We start from the raw sequence: 15,830 nt of genomic DNA, 5'->3' as shown, positions 1-15,830 counted from the left end.
TGACTCTGGGAGAGTAGAAGCTGCTGCAGCCATCAAGCCGTTGCCTTGGATGGACTTTAGTTGACCCCCTCTATTACATGTGCGCCGTACTGATCTTGCTTGATTAACTCATAGTACGACTACGACAGAAGGAAATACTAAGTACAGAAACGTCTAAAACATGTTGTCAGGGAAAAGGCGAATGAGTGGAGAATTAGTTGAATGCACTATTTGTAACTGTTTCATACAAGATGGTGCTCCAGGAGCCACAATCCAGGCTGACATCCGGGTGTTCACCCTTATCACAAGTAAATTAAGTTAGCAGAGGCCTGAACTTTCATTTACCAGTCAACTGACATTTCAATACCCACCTATGTTGATAACCTTTGAGTTGTGACTGACAGATCCCTGCGGCTCGTTTTTCTTTTTTTTGTCTGCAAGCCAGCGTTTCAGGGCTGCTGGTCCCTGTGCTGCTTCGTACCACCACCAGATGACGCGCTCCAGAGAGCGAGTATAACCATCCATCCATCCGTCTATCTATCTGTCTGTCTATCTGTCTATCTGTCTGTCTGGCATTGATTGAAAACCTTGGTCTTACTCTCCGGGCCTTTTTCCCATCAGTGGGTCCATTTTCAAACTTTATGTGTAATGTTGTTACATAATAGCTAATCCTCTGAGAACTTTGAGGTGCTTGAGGGAAAGCCAAACTCATGGTCTCTTAATGCGAAATGGAAACTTGTGACGACCAAATGGAGTTTCTATAATGCAAAAGGCCTGTTAGCAAAAATTTTGCTAACAGGCAGATGCTTTCTCCAAGCTATTATGAAACTTGCGATGCGCTCTGAATAGATGATATACTGTATAGGGTGACAGCTGATAGCTGTGTGGGATGTGTGCAGGTTCGAGGCAGGGTCCATAGAAACAGCTCAATGACAACCAGCAGTTGGATTCTTTATCATATTTACAACAGGCCTTTATTGAGGCATCGTATATTTAAACGGTCTCTTCGGGATTTTTACAACAGCCATTGTTAGACAGTAGAAAATTTAAATAACGGAAGCTCTTCTGTCTTTTTTCGCTCGGTGGCGTTGCCCAAATCTTTTCTGTCTCTGTTGAAAAATCAGCTCGAAAGATTCAGATGAAAACCTAATGTAACAAAGCACATGTCACTTTTCCAACTGGTGTTACACCTCCAGTTCATGATTTCATTTAGACCGATTAATCATTATAACAAATTAATCAAAGTGTGCTTTTTTGATTAAGCTTTTGTTTATGTATTAATTTGTGTTTTCTGTAATTTCACATAAGAACAATTAAAACTAAAGATCAAGGGGCAAAGAGTTGCAATATATTTAAAAAGAAAAGAAACCATCCAATTTGCACTTCTGAGAATGTAAAACCATAACATTTTCAAGTATTTTGCCTAATAAATGGTGACTAAACGGTGGTAAAAAAGTATTTCCCATAACCATTAGCTCATAAACAAATTGAAAAAAATGTAATGAAAAAATGTATCTTTCATGAGCTTGTCTAAATAAAGTAAACTAAAAAAAAAATCAACTTAAGTACATAATCACATTTTTTTGCAGAGCTATGGCTGCAATAAAGATTTCACTTAAGTTGTGATCATCTTTATGATAATCACATAAAACGTGGATTACACAGCCTACATGTGTGTCAAACAGAAAGACTCCCTTTACATAAACCAGCAGGCAAGGGAAGTGCTTGACAAAAGGAGGAGCACAGGTGCAGATTAGGAATACTAATGTTGAATAGTGCCCTGCAATTGTAATTGTGTTCCTGTTAATCAACAAGACTGACAACTAGCAGGGCGAGCTCTGGAGGACTGGGAGGAAACCTATTAACATACAATATGTTGTTGTGCTTGTTAAAATAATGGAAAGGCTTTGGGGCGGGGATGGCTGGGGAAGGTACATTGTTCTTCTCTCTGTCGCTGTAGCTAATTGCAAATCTAAACTCTTTAAAGCTCGGTGGAAGTTTGTGCAGTCTGACAAGCTGCTTGAGGACTTGAACTATATACTCACCGTAAATTCTGTCTCTGGATAATCCTAATTGAACATATATTGACCATGCAGCTTACACTGTTTTGTCACTTATTAATAGCATGCTAAAGGAGCGTTCTAATGCGGTTTCTGCAATTGAAATAAAAGATAAACAAGAGCACAGATCTCTTTGGCTTGTGGAAGCCATTGATGCTTGACTTGTCACTACAACTCCCCTAATTGGGCCCTGGGTGAAGATGGGATGAGGCTTTAGGGACCGAACAGCAGTGTATTTCATATCTATTCTTATGAATCCCTTTTTCTTTGTCTTCAGATAAAAAGTACATAATTAGTTTTCCAGATTAGAGAGATTTATTAGATTAAATGACACACATCAAACATGGTCCGCCTTCTCCGAAATGCCGGGTCAGCGGTGTTAAAAGATGTCCTTTTCCAACGGAAGGTCCGTCCCTCATAAAACCGAAACACAAGGACTCGTTAAAAGCCCGGCTGCAGTTTAAGTAACAAACTGAGCAGAGCCTGGTGTGGGTGTTTACCTCTTGTGACAGAAGATTCCCAAGCCTTAGTCCCAGAGGTGCAGAACAGAGAGGCTTCACCATGGCGCATCATCCTCTCGTAGACAGCAGAGAGTGGCAGCCCTGAGGGAGGACCACTCAGTCTTCTCTGCTAACTGGCCAAATCAGAGGCTTGTGATAAATCCTTCCTCTGGGTACCTAAAACTTTTATGTTAACATGAAAGTACACAATCCCTTTACCCAATATCTCTGTATACATTTGACAGGTGTCGTGGATTTTTTTCTGGCTGTATTTTCTGATACTTAGCGGTCAGAAAGCGAATCGTGTCAGGGTTTGAGTCTGGGCTAAGATAAAAGTTGTGATGGGGTCCATGTATTTTCTACTGGCATGTACAGAGACATTCTAAGTGGGCGTTCATACCAGATATAATGCTATTTTTGCAAAAAACGTGTGGTGTGGGTGTGCTGCTTCAGGTACTGATAAGAAGATGAAAAACTTACTGTGAAGTTGGGGGTTTTGAATAATAGAGCAATAAGATGTAGCATATGGAAAACAACAACAGGAGCCAAAAAAAACTAAAGTGGGAGACAAGATCATAAAACTTTTGAAAGTCATCATGGTCTTGACAACATCGAGGAAAACAGGAAAATAGATATTGTTCTTTTTTAAGGTATTCCCCTCGAAAGTCGTGTACTCCGTTGATGTTACAACAAAGTCAGAGTCAACTTTATCAGCATATGACCCTGCGTTACATCCCAGTGAATCATGCTGTGCTGTGACTGAGACGAATGGGGGAGATTTGTTCTTCACATTCTGCTCATATTGCTGAAATCTTGCAAAATCAGTGATAAGATTTGTTTACTGCATGTCATTTGATAAAGATGAAGCACGACTGAGGCATAAAGCATAGCAACACGCGTTTTACCATGGACTCGTGTCGTGAAAGATCGATTAACAATTTGTATTCATTATCTTTGCTCCCATAAATTAAGAATTTAATGAAATAATTAGAGATTTTATTTTTCTGAAAGAGAAAAGTTTGCGAGTAGAATGTCTCCCCCTTGTGGTTTGAGTCATTGCCATGGACGGTCCATTTCAGCAATGTCATACATTTCATTAATTTTGATAGATCTGCTACACGATCCAATACACATAAAAACAGCACGCTGCACTTACGTGACCGTGGTGCAAGTGCTATAAAAATAGACCCGGGGGCCTGAAGAAGCCAAGTCTTTCAACAGGGCTGTAAAGCTGACACTTGACAGGGGCCAAAAGGGCCCCAGAAGGCCCAGAAATGTATTTTTCATGTTCTGCAACTGTTCTTCCTTATCTACTGTATTCTCGGTGTTCAATGAACTGCAACTTATTTCCCTCATAAGCATTTTTCAAAAACAAGCCATAGCAAGCCAATCTCATGAATATACATGAATGAATGTATCATATAATGATGTAAGTTGGACTTAAAAACTTTAAATATTTGACAAAAGCCAGTGTTTCGTCCAAGCATCCAACTTATGCCTTTACCAGACTTTCCTTTTTAGCCTATCCAAACATTCATTCAATAATAACCGAAAAGGCTTTTACTTTGCTCGGCGTCTTGGGGAGGCTGTCATTTGGCAAGAGGCAGGCTTCAACTGTGGATCGGTCGCCAATTGGTCACAACGGCCAAAAATAGAGACATACAACCATTCCCTCTCTTCCCCCAATTTGCAGTCTCCAATGAACCTACTGCATGTTTCTGGGCTGGAAGGAGGAACCTGAAGGAAACTCATGAAACATGGGGGTGGGGCATGCAATCACAGAAACAGAAATCGAACAAGGGGGTCTTAAGTGATGACCAGTGCGCCAGCGTTCTGTCCTGTCAAAACAATGAAATTATCAAGTGCGTAGTAGTTCCCCCTCTGCAGTCTTGTACATGTAATCTCCGGCGTATTATTTTTGAATCGTGTGGTCTATGATTGGGCCGCAAGCAAACAGCTGTTAAGGAAAGGGGGCCTATCTTTATATAGGTGCTGTGTAACACAGGCAAGCAAAAATGTGGCTAACATCCCTAAAGTTCACATTCATTTCACTCAGATAACGAATTGTCTCACAAAAGACCCCAGAAAGTGCTGAACAACCATTCGGAAACCACGGAATCCACATAGAACCCACTAGATAATATTGTTTGAAAATATATAATTATGAAAAATCTGTAGGCACCAGGAAAAAAAAGCAACAACTCAGGCATTGTGATAATTCTCGTAATTTTCTTCTTAAGCATTTTGAAATTGTATTTCTTGATGACCATTAGACACATGTAGTTTTTTTTCTGAATACCAATTAAGCCAAGACAAATCTGAATCAAGAATTCCCCACGACATTAGCAGTCATCTGAGATACATGCCTGGAATGCAGAGTCAAATAATCCCTGCAATTAGAGGTCTGATTAAATAACAGCTGAAAGTTACCCGCCTCCCAAGACTACCATTAGCTGAGTTGTCCAGCTCTTATTAGTTCTGCAAACTGCTTATTTGACAGCTCCAAATCCAGAGCCACTGTTGGAACGTTAACTCCACATATGATTGTGACCTGCAATATTTAACTCAATGAACTCGCCGCAATTGAACTGTAGTTGTGTGGGTATGGTGTGGATCATGATTAAATTCAGTGTAAGTGCTGAAAAGTTTCTGATCTTTAAAAGTCCTGAATCACGTACCCGTTCTTAAAGGTTTGCTGTTCATTCTCAGGCGGAAAACTTATACGAAAAATATTCAGTTTCAAAGTTTGATTCCAATGAAAATAATCATTTTGCAGCGACAAACATTTTTCATCCGTAACCATCAAGCTGTAGGATGATAAATCACATTTTGGCAACATTTTGAAATAAAATGAGATATTAATGCAGAAATAATGAAAAAAAATCAGTCGTAATTTGTAAACTCAATTAATTGAAACAAGTGCTCCCAAATGTTTGATGTCACTTGATGCTGTTTTTTTTTTTTTTTTTGTGCTGCGCTCTCTAGCCGCCTCCTCCCTGCTGACCTCCTGTCAGTGTGTTGGCGAGGAGGTGTTGCTGACAAGGTGCACCTGCATCCCATAATCATCAAGCTCCCCATTTCTGCTCAGTCTCTTCCAATGCTCCCTTTCCAGATTGTTCTGTCTCAAGCACTATCCACCTCCAAAGCCCCTCAGGTGTCTCAGTCTTGCTTATCTCAATTTGAGTTTCTGTAAGTCCTTGCTTTGCCTTCCTGTGTTTTATGACTATCCAGACACCTGTCTTCTCAGTGTGTTCGAGTCTGCCATGGCTCATTAACCACCTCATGTCCCCAGGATCTCCAGATGCCTTTTCCACTGGCTCATCTGCCCTCACCTTTCTGATAGTCGTCTGCCTCCGGTAAATCTCCTCACCTCAGTTACACACTGTTCTAGATCATCTGCCTTACCTCACAGCCACCGTGCTGTATTGCTGAAATATTCTTGCACGAAATGCTCATCTAATGTTATTTTCCTTTTTATGTGCTTTCGGTCCACGCAAAACAATGAAATCATATGAATGAATGCAGCAAGGATTTTCATGTGAATACATGTGAAAAAAGCATTTATATAGTATGTAGATCAAAGTGTGGGCTTGGCCTTTTTTTTGTGGGGGGGGGATTTAAACATAAATGGATGGTGCAAATCTTTACTTTTGATATTTTTCTTTTTTATGAATTCATCATGCTAATCTCCATCTGCCTCTGGACACCTGGAGGAATAAAGTCATCTGCAAAATGCAAAACTCTCGTCAATGTAACTTTGTTTTAATTACTGAAACTCCAGACGGAGTTTATTGGCCTGAAATCAACATTTCAGCCTGTAAAGTTGACAGCTTTAAAGTTTGGCTGTTGGCCCTTTTTTATCAGTCTTCAAAGCATGGTGAGATGATTGCCACCAAAGATGTCAAACCCTTTGTGCCAAACGCAAAGGCATCTGTTCTATCCCTGATAAATTATCTATTAAACATGAAGGGGAAAAAGTCTTGATACCATCAGTTCTCCATAAAGCCAGAAGTAACTTAGGAGGTAAACAGTAGTGATGGGATTGACACGAACATCATCAGGTAGTGCTGATATGTACCCAAAAACTGAATGTTCCAGAAGAAATTGAACATGCGTTTATCTGAGGCACTGAAATAAGCCTGTTTTTGCGCCTTGGGTCAAATACATTTTCATCTTCTGGATGATTACAGACCTTGTAGGCCCCCAGAGTTAACTAGTCCATCCAGGGATAAGATTCATAATGCCAAATTTCTCTTAGTTCCTCCATTGCTGCATATTTGGATTACAATGCTGTCAAATTGAAAACTGGAAGCAGAGCTGAGTGTCTTACAGTAGAGCTTAAGATCGATCTTTTGCCTGGCTGACAACTCAATATTCCCTACCCTTTTTAACATTATGACATTCTATGAGCTGAGTTTTTGTCTTTACGATATAAACTTTCAGTAATAGCTGAAACTCAAATGTACCTCTTCCAAAATATTCTCCGTTGACTCGAGATACAATGGCAGTAAAATCACATTTGACAAGTGGGCACCAATACTGGAAGGCAGAGTAACGGGTGACTCGCTTAATACACCTGCAGGCATAATAAGACCGTAGTTTGCAGAAATAATGTTTGCAGTACTAATATGCACATGGCTGGTTAATAATGAGCCATTTATTTCAAATGCCTTGTGAGTGTTAAGTTTGCTATGTCCTGACACTTGTTTCTGTTTTTGCAAAATGGGAAGCGAGAATGCACATTTTTCAACGGGTGCTGTATTGTCACCATTTATTCTGGTTTCTCTGTGTTTGCTGTTTTGGATGAATGGTGCAAGTGGAGGGAGAACAGTATTTATGCAAAATTTTCCCAAAAAATTATGAATCCTGATGGTGTTTGACATTACATCAAAAACACCGGGTATGTTTCGTACAATGTTTCAAGAAGTCAGACGTCATAGTAGCTAAACATCTAAGACAATATATCCTGTGGCAATCATTGCTTTTTGTGCAGCTTGGCTAGTTGCTCAGTGGTCCCTGATTTGATAAAGTGTAAGTTAAAGAGATTTAAGCGAGTCTTTTTAATGACAGTTGCAAGACAGTATCTATTTTTGTCTCAATGCCCAAACAGTGTTGTTTTTTGTTTTTTTAACTGAACCTGTCGAATGAGTTAGACTGACTCAGCCTAGCAGTGGGCTAGTGCACTGGTGAGTTCTACTGCAGCCTGTTGTGCTGTCATGTCCTTAAAACTAATACGCATATCACTCAGTCTCTGTGCCTGAGCAGACAGATGGCTGGTAATGGATAATAGAGGTTAACAGCAGTGGTCCAAATACAGATCCTTGAGGGATGTTTTGTATTGAGAAATGACAAATCTTTGATCAGCGACCTTCAGAAAATCGCTTTTGCTATTTATAATTCTGAACACTTGAACAATTTTCAGTCTTTGTGCCAATGGAACCTGTCCTTCAATCATCCTCAGTATTAAAGCGACTTAAAGTCCATGCAGGATACTGATGTTTATGCATATTCTGCCTTCATTTTCTGCATATTTTGGTTTGTTTCCTGAAAGCTTAACCGATATGGACCAATGGAGCAGTACCGCTGAAAACAGCGGGGCAGTGTCGAGTTGAAACTTGGAACCGTGAAGAAAAATAGTGTGACTGTTTGAAATGATGTGTGAGTTCATGCAAAATCATCACCCAGTTTATGAGCCAAGCAGGTTGTCAATACCTCGTCCGGGGGTGGGAAATTGCGTTCGTCATCCGTTTCTTTTCAATTGGTACCACCCACAAAAGTAATTCTCCTTCCATATGTTGTGTAGTATTCATTTGCCTGACAGACCATTACCTCACCTTTTGCCTTACTAGCCTTTTGAAGGTTCTTCTTGTTCATAAAAACATTTGATTAAACAGCGCTCACTAGCAGACGTCCTGCAGAATGCTCATTCCAACCCAAACTAGCACTGCGGCAGTGATGTTTAGAACATTTAAAAAGCAACACATTTTTATTCATACGCAAGAGCACAAAGGAACCCTTCTTTGTACTCCTTGCAGTTGACTGCAAACTTTTGAATGTCTTTATCTAATGTGAGTTCAAAGATGTATGTCTGATTAACTACACGCATGATCATGTGAACCACATCACTGACAAGCCCTGCACTTGTATATTTACTGTTCACAGGAGGAGGAATAAATTTACTATCTGATAAACTGCAAGAGATTGGTAAATACTGGATGAATTCTGTTTCCAGTGAAACGGGTGTTAGTTTTAATTCTGAGTATTTAATTTTTGGACCTCATCTCAGATTTGTGTGTGGTTGGTTAAATGCATGGATATTCACTGCGTGTGTCGAAACGTTGTTTGGGAACAGATAGAATCTTTTAACAGCGTTAACCACAGATCAGTGATTCCGTTTGGGAGACTTACTGATAGAACACCTTATTTTGAAGCAAAAGTCTCCCCTATGAAGCTTTTAGAGCATTTCTAAGCGTCCCTACTCTCCCAAGAATGTAACATTCACACTAATGAGGGCATTAATGAACCACTTGCCACAGGGAGGAAATTAATTTCATCATCTAACAAAAACAAACGATAGAAGCTTACCTACACATTACCACAGGCCTTAATGGATAAAACGATGGCAGTAAGATACACAATTTGGAAACACGAACACGACTGACTTAATGAACCTTTTCCCAAGTTTTGCTCTTTACCCCTACATTGTTCATTTGTTCTCGTTGATTGAGGTCTGAAGATTTTCTCAAAGGCACCTTTTATATTATTCAGCTACACTGTTTTTATTTTTGTTATTTTAGGGGTTTCGCAAAGCGCCAGAAGACAGAATTGCTCATGGCTGCCATTGGTGCACATAGACAAACTAGTTAATGAATGACTGTGAACTTTATATTCTTGAACAGCGGTCGACATGTCTTTGTTGCAAATGATAGGCCATGAGAAGATCACAATAGGAGCTCTTGAGGCTTTGTATAAACTCCGTCTCCCAGAAGGCCATGCTTTTCAGTTGTCAGCAAGCTATTATTTTGTGCGTCATTTTGATAAAGGTGGATATAGAGATATCAATATTGAGCATGGTTGTTCAGAGACAACAACAGAGCTCAATGAGCATCATGAATATGATAATTACTGCTTTTATAATGTAGCCAATTGAAACCATCTGATGTTTTGCTGTGTTCTCGTCTCTCTTTTTATCAGTGCGATTACAGGATCAGCATGAGGATGTTAAGGCCTCTCAGCTTAAACCCCCATGTTCGGGTATAAAAGAAATCAGTTCAAAGAGACTCTTATGTGGCCATATCCTTTCTGGTCTATATGTATGTAATGTATGTCTTTTTTTTATTTATCTATTTTACCAGAATAGAATATTACACAAATCACGGGTTATAGCTTGGCCAGAGTCAACCCCCCTCCCCCAAAATTTTACTGTAGGAATGTGTTTCCAATTTATCATCTTTATAAAAGAATGTTACATAATTATGAAACCTCTGTATAAGGCTGTTGAGTGTCAGTTTTTAGAAAATACCACATGATCACAGGTCTGTACTACTCTGCATACTCGCTTCACCTTCTGTCGTGAATGGGGAAAATGTGATTAGGTGTTCTTGTTCACTGGAATGAATGTAGCATTTTCCACATTGTAGGCAATCAAACAAAATGTCACCTGTCGGAAGTCTTTTGCAAACTGTTACAATTATTCTGGATAAGAGTTGGCGTTAATCTTAAAAGCCAGTAATTTAATTTTTTCAAGACTGTCATTTTCTATCATTACTCTGTTAAAATACTACTAAAATGCATCTGAAGGCTAGGCCTTATGTGGACTGTGTTCACTGGGAAAGTAAACAGTATCCAAGGGTTTGTCACCAAAAAAAGGATAGATTTTTCAATATTCCGAAACCAGTTCTTGATTAATTTTTGAATGTGAACGTGCATTAACAGGTTCAGCGTAATATTTAAAAGAGATGCATCATGGCCCAGTGAGCCACTGTCTTTGTTGAACAGGTTTCCAGAAGGTTGACCAACAAAGGGAGCTCGTTGGAAGCAAAACTGATTTTTTTTTTGAGGGGCTCGACCAATGATTGCACTCCTTCAATTTGAACTTTTGGCAATGTAAATTATTTCAACCTGGATTCATGTTGGAATAAGACAACATGCTACCATATGAGCAAGCTGTTTTGTACCTTAACACAATCATACATCCGCGTATTCATTATCCACTGTCTCAGCGGCACAATTTTCTCCAATCATGCTCCTCTGGAGATGTTTCGACCTTAATGCATCGAGGTACGGTATGTGCAATTTATGATAAAGCTGAAAGAGCTCATTTGTCATCTCTGTTTAATTCCTGAATCCCAAGACAACCATGACTGAAAAGGGTTAGGCCCATTAATTAGCGGTTATTGCTTTTCAAACAACAGTCAAGGAGTTCTAAAGACTTATCTGGCACCAACCTTTGATGAGCTTAGGTCTGAATGATTATCAGGGAAAGTCTTGAAATTAATAGTCTGGTAAATTTATTCGTTGAAATGACATTTTTTTTATATTTTTTTCATCATAAATGTACTTCTTTCTGAACTTTAACGCTTGCCACATTTCTACTGGTTCTGTCTTGTCACACTCTTGCTGCTGGCAGCGTGAAGCCCCAGTAGGGGAGATGAATGGAATCCAGCAGTTCCACCTACGCTTCAAAAGAAGGCTGAAAATCAGACACGAAACACACACAAAAATGCTGATCTCGCTTATTCAATAAATGCCCATATACACCAGAGCCTATTTCAAAATGTTTATACGGTTTATTAGACTTTTTTTGCACAAGTATTTTGGTAATGAATATTACAGTTCTCCAAAATGATAAAAGTATAAATCTTCTATTAATTTTTTTTATTTTTTTTTTTATTATATTCTGGACACTGGATTCTGGAAAAACTACTGGACACTGAGAAATTTGTACACATGATTATAAATTACGAGTAATTTTCTACTGTGGTGCAGTTATAGGCCTTTTAGCCTTATTCTTCCCATAATTATCAGTTTAAATTCAATGTACAATAATAGAATGACATTGGAAGTGAATTTTCATGTCACTTCAGCGTGATGTTTTAAGTATTAATTGGACATTTAAAGATAAGATTGCTTCTAAGACCTGCCTTCTATATGGGATATTTTATTAATACATAGGAAGTAAGCCATTTAACACCACACCACCAGTCTTTTGTTGATGGGCAATTCAGAACACAGTAAGGCAAAGTAAAAGTCTAGTAATTTAAAACACTGAAGTTTAAACCATGGTAGTTTTAACTCCTAATATTGGAAACACTTGTTTAAACCAATTTTGACAAAATATCTGCTCAGCTTTACTCAACAATCAAAGGCTACAAGGCATTTTTCTGAAAATAAGTTTGTCAAAAGAAGTTATCAATTAATATGCATGAGCTTTTTGCTAAAATTTGAATTAAAGTCTGAATAAGCAGGTTGTTAAAGAAATTAAAATCCCTTTTCCAACCTGTTTTTTACTTCATATTTTCAATTTTTCATTTTCCCCGGCAGTTTTCCCCATGACCCGGTCAAGTCCTTTTAGATTAAAAGGAGAAAGGGAGATCAGTGGTTAAGATGCTTATTTACTGGTAGTTTGAAAACCTTGTGTATCACGATTTCTGGTCTGACATGATAACCAGCTGAGCTGATTGAGGGGGATGACCTTCACAAACGCTTAACTTAGTGCCGGTGCTCAGAGCAACCTTATATTGGTGTTGGATTATTCCTAATTAATACGTCTGGGCTTTGGATCAGGCAACCTACATCAAGTAAAATTCACGCTATTATGTTCATCACAAACCTTAAATTAACAAGTCAGTGAACAACATACTGTTTGGTTTGGAAAAAAAGTGGTGCCGGTCCTCTTTGTTAAGGTCCTGCCAGCAGGGAGAGACCAAAAGAAACGCCATGTGACCTACTTGGGCCACATTTTATTGCAACGTATTTCATTCTGGCTTGATATTTCGCCATTGCTTCGTTTTAGGAGTTACTGCAGCGTCTGTCTCCTGTGAGTGAGTACAACACTCTGTGCTCTTCTCCAGGGCCTGGAAGAAAAAGAACCGGTAGCTTTTGTATTGAAGTGCTTGTGATATTTGAGCCAGAATTGCTAAGCATTAAAGTGCTCAGTCTCAAAAATTGAGAGTTATACCTGGCTGATGCTTTATAAACTGAGCCAAGGCGTAACAACAACAACAACAACAACAACAACAACAGCAGTTGAAGAGTGGATAAAAGGATGAAGAATTACAATTTGTTGTCCAATAACAATGCATACCAATTGAAAATGTTAGCCTACAATTGGTACCTCATGTTGTTGGCTGATTTCTGAGACTTCAAACATATGCACATAAACATTTATAAACATGTATTTGACCTTGTAGGAGCGATCTATTGAGGGGAAAACCTTTTGAGGATGTAGAATAGTGCGATTAGCACGAACATTTATTGATTTCCTTTTAATTGTGCTTAAAGGTTGAGAAATAGCCCGTTTTAATCAATTTATCTTCTCAGCTGTTAAGAGTGGGGTCAGGGAGAATGTGTAAACTCTTTAAAATACATATACATTTAGCAAACCAGAACAAAATTGATGAATTTAAATGACTGACTGTCAACTCTGAGGAGATGTTAAGGTGATATTTGAAATGCCTGCAGCTATTTCAAAGCCAATCCTGGGTTCATCAACCCTCTGCTAATGACTTCCCTCAAGCAAATTCTGAAATGTGGGTCATTTTTTCCACTTTAGTCCTCCGAAGTGGGCAACCTAATTTTAAAAACCATCCTGACCCGTAAGTATTTTATGTATTTGAGAGTAGTTTAATGATCCCGATGCAGCCTATTATAAACAAAAGAATGCAAGTGAGATGTATGATGTTGTAGCGACAGCTATAGGCTGTTGACCTGTCACTCTCCGGCCCGTCACTGATCACTGGACTGTAGGGTTTATCGCATAGGATGCGGTCCGGTGATTCGTGGAGAGAGGAGGGAGGAGCAGGTTGACAGGGGGGGGGGGGGGGGTATTCAAGAATGTAGAATGGGTGATCTGGAGTGCTGCATCTCGTATAGGTTATATCAAGAGAAGTTGTTGGGAATAGAATGACGACATCTAGAGTATGAGCCTCGTTGCGGACGTCTCCATTGAAGCGTTGCACTATATTTAAAATGCTTCAATGCAGTCACCTCGGGTTCATATTCCGGATGTCACACCTTTGCGAGCCCATGTGCATTTGATCAATGGTTGTCAGATTGACTGAGTTAAAGGTAGACTGGAGTGTGCACCTGTGACCTGGTGGCAATGGATTTTTTTTTCCCTCCCTATGTAGCTGTTCATTAAGCCAGAACCCTTTAAACCAGCAGGACCTGTTTTGTGCAACCTGCTCAGCAAACAGACTCTCAGCATTTCATTTCAGGTGTGTGTGTGTGTGTGTGTGTGTGTGTGTGTGTGTGTGTGTGTGTGTGTGTGTGTGTGTGTGTGTGTGTGTGTGTGTGTGTGTGTGTGTGTGTGTGTGTCACAGCCGTTGTACCACAGATGACCATTACACATCTATCGTCCGCCGCTAATAAAACTATTCATTTACAAGAGATGGCTCTCTAATCTTGAGGGTAGAGGACAGTCCTTCGAATCTTTTCACAGCACATTGTTGCAATCATCTATTTTGTTGTAAAACAGTTGTTTTTCTGGCCTTGAGTGTGCATGGATGGTTAGAATTTTCAGAATCACAAATCTTAAAAGTTTTGAGGAATATCATGTGTCCCCATTTACCACAGTGTCTGACAATTATATATTTTATTGGATGGTGTTATTCCACAAAAAAAGGAAATGCCACTGTGGGTAGTCTAATTTGACATCCACAAAGGTGTATTTTGTGAATGAAACAGTGACCTCAATTGTGGTGATCACGTTTTGACAAAAAAAAACAGCTATGTTAATGGTTTAGAGCTGACCATATGTAGAAGAACATGCCTCAAAGATGATACATAGAAATAAATGTGAAATTTTCCCACTGTGGGATGATTAAAATGAATATTCTATTCTTCTATGTGTCAAGGTTCTAATCCTAACTGTATTTTGATAACCTTGCAAAGGGGTTTTCTGTGTTGAGTATGTAAGCAAAGATAAAACTACATTAGCTTGCCACACAGTTGTGAATAGGTTTCACCTGAGCTTATGGGATTAAGGTACGAATAAAGACATTTGCCTCTATTCTTGTTTAAATTCCCACTCCCAGTATGGTTTCTTTATGTTACCACCACAATTTACTGTTGATCCAAATGGGCTGGTTTCAACATCGCTTCATTTTAATCACTGAAAAAGTATGCTTGCTTATGTTACTGTATAAACTAAAATCTGTCGTATCAAATTTAAGAAATGTCAATTTATTATCATGCGTGTGTCTTTCTCATTATAGCACAGTTGCCCGGTATTCCATAATGTGTTTTTGCGTTATTCAACAACTGTTAATAAGATTCAGTACATAAGGATGTTTTTTTATTCACAAAGGCATATGAAATGCTTTTTTAAGATAATGCATGAATGAGTGCAAATATGATGATGGGTGATTGATTCATATGCTGTTCAATTTATGAATGTCACGTACGTGCAGTTGATTTGAAATGCGCCATGATTTAGGATATGATGAACTTTATATATCCCCAAGAGGAAACTACTCTGCCCTTTTATAGGCGAAGACGTACACACAGCACTGACAAAGACATACATCATCTCCACAACAGACAGCTGGGCACTGAAGGGAAGCACAAGAAAGAGGTTTCCGAGTTATTGTGACCGCCATTCTGAATAAAAAGAAGCTGACATTTTAGTGCGAGCCCAGCAAAATTGTGAGATAACACTTAATTCTCACCAAACTCGGTGAAAAGCCCTACTTTTCCTACTAGCAACATTAGGAACCATTCTTTCAAACGTTACTCTTGTGCTCTGGACCACAGTCAAGGGGTTATTTCACACCTGCAGTATATTTTTAAGCTTGGATGCACCTGAAATGATCTGAAGTCCAGAAAATCAAATATATAAATAGCCTTGAGGTCAAAGCTTATTGCATGTATTCCACAGAATCAGAAATATAGTAATATCATTCTCGTCCAGTTCTTTTATTTATTTATTTTTTGCCATGGATAAAACAATTTGATTTTTCAGTATGCATTTTATTTATCTGGAAGATAATTGCATTAATGAGCGAAGACCATTTAAGCCTTTTGAGTTTGTTAAATTTGTCAGTAAACGTGTAATAGTTGGCAACCTGTA

The sequence above is a fragment of the Fistularia commersonii genome, chromosome 28 (assembly GCF_037954325.1).
Source record: "Fistularia commersonii isolate RoL2024-O1a breed Wild chromosome 28, RoL_Fcom_v1.0, whole genome shotgun sequence".
NCBI lineage: Eukaryota > Metazoa > Chordata > Actinopteri > Syngnathiformes > Fistulariidae > Fistularia > Fistularia commersonii.
The sequence above is the reverse complement of the archived record's forward strand: the minus strand, read 5'-3'. Positions refer to the sequence as shown.